Source organism: Tamandua tetradactyla, chromosome 3, assembly GCF_023851605.1.
Source record: "Tamandua tetradactyla isolate mTamTet1 chromosome 3, mTamTet1.pri, whole genome shotgun sequence".
Lineage (NCBI taxonomy): Eukaryota > Metazoa > Chordata > Mammalia > Pilosa > Myrmecophagidae > Tamandua > Tamandua tetradactyla.
Window position 1 is genome coordinate 84559932 of NC_135329.1, and position 6636 is coordinate 84566567.

The 6636-nt window shown below is 36.7% G+C and overlaps 1 pseudogene; it reads left to right on the forward strand.

The window, feature by feature from the left end:
* Nucleotides 1-3813: 3813 nt before the first annotated feature.
* On the forward strand, nt 3814-6318 carry LOC143676203 (translocating chain-associated membrane protein 1 pseudogene; annotated as a pseudogene).
* The last annotated feature ends 318 nt before the right edge of the window (nt 6319-6636 follow it).

Below are 6636 nucleotides of genomic sequence, written 5' to 3' on the forward strand. Positions count from 1 at the left end.
TCAAATATACGAAGGAAAATATGAATAAAGAGCTAAAGGATATTAAGAAGGCAATGTCAATCCTAAAGAAAACCTTGGGCAATATGTAAGATTCCACAAGGGTTCCATGCACTAGAGTAACTTTCAGAAACCTATAACCTCCAGATGGGTCCCTGATCCAGATAAGTCCTGAAACCTAGAGGGTTTGATCTCCCTACCCCATATTAGTGACAGACCCTTCCAATATGAAAAATTTAGAATGGCCATAGCCCAAACACCCCTAAAGAGAGGGATGAAAAGATCAAAGGTGATGTTGGGGTTGTACAGAGAAGATAGGATTTAACAAATGAATATGAATGCTGAACCATTAAATTGATACCTCTTTTGGTCTCCAGTTATCTTAAAGCAACTAGAGGTAAAAACCTAAAACTGTGAAATTATAACCCACGTCAGACTCTGAAATACAACTAATTGTGGTGCTGTGCTTTGAAATTTATTCATTTTTTTGTATATATGTTATTTTTCACACACAAAAAAAGTCGATTATGGTGACAAAAAAATATTTAAGCCTTCTAGCCTCCTGTGTTCTGGAGTAGCTAGAAGGAAAAAAATCTGAAAAGATTGAATGGTAGCCCATGACAAACTCTGGGATCTGTCCTGTACCTACTTGTTGAAGAGTGATTTGAAAACTGCTGCTTTTTAATTTCTCTGCTTTGTATATATGTTATACTATATAATTAAAAAAGTTTTAAAAAACTACAAACAATTGTGTAGATTGAAATACTAGTGGTCAATGAGAGGGAGGTGTAAGCAGTATAGGCTGTATGAGTTTTTTCTTTTTATTTCTTTTTCTGGAGTGATGCAAATGTTCTTCAAATGATCATGGTGATAAATATACAACTATGTGATGATATTGTGAGCCATTGATTGTATACCATGTATGGACAGTATGTGTGTAAAGATTTCTCAATAAAAAATATATATATAAAGAAAAATTTAAAAGTTTAAAAGAAATATAACAGAAATTATAGGGATGAATGACCAGTAATGGATATATAAAATGACCTAGAGGTATACAACAGCAGATTTTAACAGGGAGAAGAAAGAATCAGTCATCTAGTAGATAGGCCAATCAAAATTATACTGTCAAAAGAACAAATAGAGAAAAAACTAGAAAAAAATTGAGCAGTGTCTCAGGGATTTGACTGACAGCATGAAGCGCACAAACATACACATCATGAGTGTCCTAGAAGGAGAAGGGACAGAAAGAATATTTGATGAAATAACAGCCAAAAATTTCCCAAAAGCTCATGAAAAAATATAAATATAGCAAGAAGCTCAACTTACTCCAAATAGAATAAACCCTAATAGCTAATCGATCTACTCCAAGACACTCATAATCAAAGTATCAAATGCCAATGATAAAGAGAGAATGCTGAAAGCAGCAAGATAAAAACAATTCTCACGTATAAGAGATCCTCAATAACACTAAATGTCAATTTCTCATCAGAAACCATGGAAGTAATGAAGCAGTGGTATGTTATATTTAATGTACTGAAAGAGAAACACAGCTTGCCAAGAATTCTTAATCCAGCAAATCTGTCTCTCAAAAATTAGAGCAAGTTTGAAATATCCACAGATAAACAGAAATGAACAGAATTTGTCAACAAAAGACCTGCATTCGACAATATCCAGCATCCCTTCTTGTTAAAAATAGATAGGAATAGAAGAAAACTTTCTCAACATGATAAAGTGCACATATGAAAACCCATAGCTAACATAATACTCAATGGGAAAAGACTGAAAGTTTCCCTTTGAGGTCTGGAACAAGTAAAGGATATTCCCTTTCACCACTACTGTTTGACATTGTACTGGAGGTTCTAGCCAGAACATTTAGGCAAGAAAACTAAATAAAAGGCGTCCAAATTGGAAAGGAAGAAGTAAATTTTCACTATTTGCATGACATGATCCTATATATAGAAAGTCCAAAAAAATCTACAACAAAGCTACTTCAGCTAATAAATCAATTCAGCAAAGTGGTGGGGTACAAGTTCAACATACAAAAATCAGTAGTGTTTCTATACACTAGTAATAAGGAATCTGAGGAGGAAATCAAGAAAAAATTCCATTTACAATAGCAACTTAAAGAATCAAATGTCTAGGAATAAATTTAACCAAAGATAAAAAGAACTTATACACAAAAACCAAAAAACTTTGCTAAAAAAACTCAAATAAGATAAAAGTAAATGGAAGGACATCCCATGCTCATGAATTGGTAGACTATTGTTGAGATGCCAATTCTAGCCAAAATGATTTGCAGATTCAATAAAATCCTAATCAAAATTCCAACAGTCTTAGATGGTATCATCTAAGAATGCCTAGAGTGTACAATGATAGTGACTAAATGTACAAATTAAAAAATGTTTTTGCATGAGGAAGAACAAAGGAATGTCAATATTGCAGGGTGTTGAAAATAGATGGTAATTCATTTTTAAAACTTTACTTATTGTAAGACTAAAGCAAAAGAAGTTTATTTGGTAGAAAATTTTTAATTTGACTAGTGCATTTCCTAATATAACTTATGTGGACAGTTTAATTGAACACCATAAGTACATGGAACCTTGAGTAGGGCATGAGATTTCGTAGGTTTGTCCAGAGTGATGCCCCGATAAATCCCAGAATGATTTGAACAGTGAATAAAAAAATATTTGCAAAGTCCCCTTGGGGCAATGGTGAGAAAGGGGGAAAATTCAGCTTCCCCAAGTGGAGAATTCCTGATATTCTCACAAGCAGTGTGGACAACCAAAGAAATAGGCTGAGCACTCAAATCTTGGGGTTCATTCATATGAAACTTATATCTGCAAATAATAGGCTAAGCCTACTTAAAATTAGGCCTAAGAGTCACCCCCCAGAGAACCTCTTTCATTATTCAGATGGGGCCTCTCTCTCTCAGTCAACACGACAAACAAACTCACTGCCCTCCCCCTCTCTACATGGGACATGACACCCAGGGGTGTGGACCTTCCTGGCAACGTGGAACAGAAATCCCAGAATGAACTCAGCATCAATGAAATGAGAAAACCTTCTAGACCAAAAAGGGGAAGAGAGAAATGAGACAAAATAGTGTCAATGGCTGAGAGATTTCAAACAGAGTCGAGAGGTTATTCTGGAAGTTATTCTTAAGCATTATACAGATATCACCTTTTTAATTAAGGTATATTGAAGAGGCTGGAGGGAAGTGCCTGAAAATGTAGAGCTGTGTTCCAGTAGCCATGTTTCTTGAAGATGATTGTATAATGATATAGCTTTCACAATGTGACTGTATGATTGTGAAAACCTTGTGTCTGATGCTCCTTTTATCATGGTACAGACAGATGAGTAAAACATATAGATTAAAAATAAATAAACATATGGATTAAAAATTAAAAATAAATGGATATAAAAATAAAAAATAATAAGGGAGACAAATGTTAAAATAAATTCAGTAGATTGAAATGCTAGTGATCAATGAAAGGGAGTGATAAGGGGTATAGAAAAAAATAGGGGAAACAAAGACTAAAGCATATTGGGTTGATGGAAATATTAGCAATCAATGAGAGGGAGGGGTAAGGGGTATGGTATGCATGAGTTTTTTTCTTTTTTCTTTTTATTTCTTTTTTGAATTGATGCAAATATTCTAAGAAATGATCATGGTGATGAATATACAACTATGCGATGATATTGTGAGTTACTGATTATATACCAAGAATGGCATGGTCATATGGTAAGAATGTTCATGTTTGTACGTTGTATGTTGTTTTATTTTCTTAAAAAAAATTAAAAATTAAAAAAATATTCCAAATTTACTTTGCAGAAATGGAAAAGTCAATTGGCAAATTTATCTGGAGAGGGTTTAAGAGGCCCCAGATAGCCAATTTGGTCGTTCCTCAGAAAGTGTAGAATTACCATATGACCTGGAAATCCCTCTACTAGGTATATAGCCAACAGTTATGCTTGTGCAACAGGCCAACCCACTGCTCTTAATATGCCCTTTCCAATAGGTATGGAGAAACCTGAAGAGGAGTTCAAGTGCATGGCACTCCTTTTTCAGAATACTACTCCTGGTGAAAATTGTAGTACGTTGCCCTTTCCTTTCCCTCCATTCAGAAGTGGAAAAGTCAAGGCAATACTAGCTTCCCATCTTGGTCCAGGAAACCACTCTGACTGTCTCTCTAGATGTGGAGAAGGATTACAGGATCTTGGGACCATGCCTTCGTTTACCGAAACATGTGATGAGACTGAGGATAGTACCGGCAATTTCTCCAGTTTAACTATACCCCGAGCAATTTCTCCAGTTTAACTATACCCTGAATACTTTGGTGGTATTGTGGAAAGGGCATCCTCCAACTAGTATTACCTAAGAAGTGGTAGGGGACCTGTGCTCTGGGCCAATTGGCCATCCCATTCACCTTGGCATTTGAAAAGGAGGAAGAAGTTCTAACCCAAGGTAAAAGAAAAGAAGCTTACTTGGTTCCTTCGACAATTCAATTTATTTAGACAGTATAGGGGTCCCATGGGGAATCCCAGATGAGTCGAAGGCTAGAAATCAAGTAGCTGTAGGATTTGAGTCATCCTTATTCTGGTGGGTCATTGTTAGCAAAAATGTGGATTGGATTAACTATATATATTAATTACATCCTTGGTATAATTAATAAATCTTTGCTGAATTCAGCAAAGCCTGACTAGCCTTATCTGAAGAATTAGTGGAAAATTCAAGCATTGGTAACCCCCTCATGGAATGATTAGAAAGCTGGTTTGGAAAATGGAAAGAGGTGGCACTGTCCATTTAGACTTCTTTAGACATCATAGGCAGGGTACTCACTGGCAATTGGGTGTTGCATCATCCCATGCACCTGAGGGTTAATGCAAAGACTTATTAAGACTGCCCTAACTAAGCAAATGCCTGTTCAGTACAGACAAAATTTGTACCCCCTTAAAGAGGAAGTTCCCTATGATGAAGGATGTGAAAAGGCTCTTATCAAGTTTGAAAAAGAACTAGAATGTGAAAACTAAAAGAGTTCTAAAGAAAGAGTGTGTGTTGGGGGGTGGCTGTAGGATGGGAAGTGGAGCCCCAGTGAGCAGCTGCGGAGGGCTTTTAGCAGCGGCCGGAGGCGACGGGGGCAGCGGCTAGGCAGCGAGGAGCTGGGAGGAGCGGAGCACCTGTGGGCCTGACCAGTGGCTCCCATGGCGATTCATAAGGAGAGCACCAAGAGCCCCCCGGTCCTGAGCCACGAATTCACCCTGCAGAATCACACAGACATCGTCTACTGTGTGGCGATGGGCTTGCTGCCGGGGCTGATGTTGGAGATAACAGGAAAAGCATCTCTCATTTTCGTTGCTCTTCAGTGCAATGTTACCCTCCCAGCAACAGAAGAACAAGCAACGAAGCAGCGTCCCTTTATTACTATGCTATCAAAGATTTGGCTACAGTTTTCTTCTACAGGCTAGTGGCAGTAATTATTCATGCCATAATTCAAGAGTGTGTGTTGGATAAAATTAACAGGTGAATGCATTTCTCCAAAACGAAACACAACAAGTTTAATGAATCTGGTCAACTTAGGGCAGTCTACCTTTTTTCCTGTATTTGGGGCACATTCATTCTGTTTCCTGAAAACTACATCTCAGACCCAACTATCTTGTGGCAGGCCCATCCCCATATCCTGATGACATTTTAAATGAAGTTTTTCTACATGTCATAGTTGGCTTACTGGTATCATGCTTTTCCTGAACTCTACTTCCAGAAAACCAAAAAAGAAGATATTCCACGTCAACTTGACTATATTGGTCTTTACCTCTTTCTCTCACATTGCTGGAGCTTATCTTTTGAATTTGAATCATCTTGGACTTGTTTTTATGGTGCTGCCTTATTTTGCTGAATTTCTTTTCCACATTTATTTTAGTGATGAAAAGTATCAGAAAGGGTTTTCTCTGTGGGCAATTTTGTTTGTTTGGGGATGACTTCTGACTTTAATTCTTTCTGTACTTACTGTTAGCTTTGGCCTTGCAAGAGCAGAGAATCAGAAGCTGAATTTCAGTACTGGAAATTTCAGTGTGTTGGCTATTAGAATTGCTGTTCTGGCATCCATATGCATTATGCAAGCATTCATGATGTGGAAATTCAGTAATTTCCAGCTTTGGAGGTGGAGGGACCATTCTAATTTTCAGGTAACAACTGTGAAGAAGAAACCAATGGTGACTAAAGACAGGTCTTCTAGAAAAGGAATAGAAAATGGTGCAAATAGGACAGTAACTTCAAATGGAGCCGACTCTCCCCATAATAGAAAAGATAAGTCATCATAAAAAAATTAATTATTTATTGACTGGTGTCACCAAAGAAATCTGCATTCTGCTGTAAGATATCTTTCAACACTAGAGATTGTTCTGTTCTTGAAAATACAGTTTGTGCTCTTTGATTCTTGCTATTGTACTGTTTCATGCATTTTTTTAAAGGGCATTTGAGGGGAGGATGATTACTATGAATGAAAAATATATATTTTAATTTGGACTAAGCTACCTGCCTTCAAAATAGTTTAGGGACCACCACTATATAATTTTTTTTTATTTTTAACATTTTTCTAATGATTTGGAGAGATAATTATTTACAAAAATTCTACATGT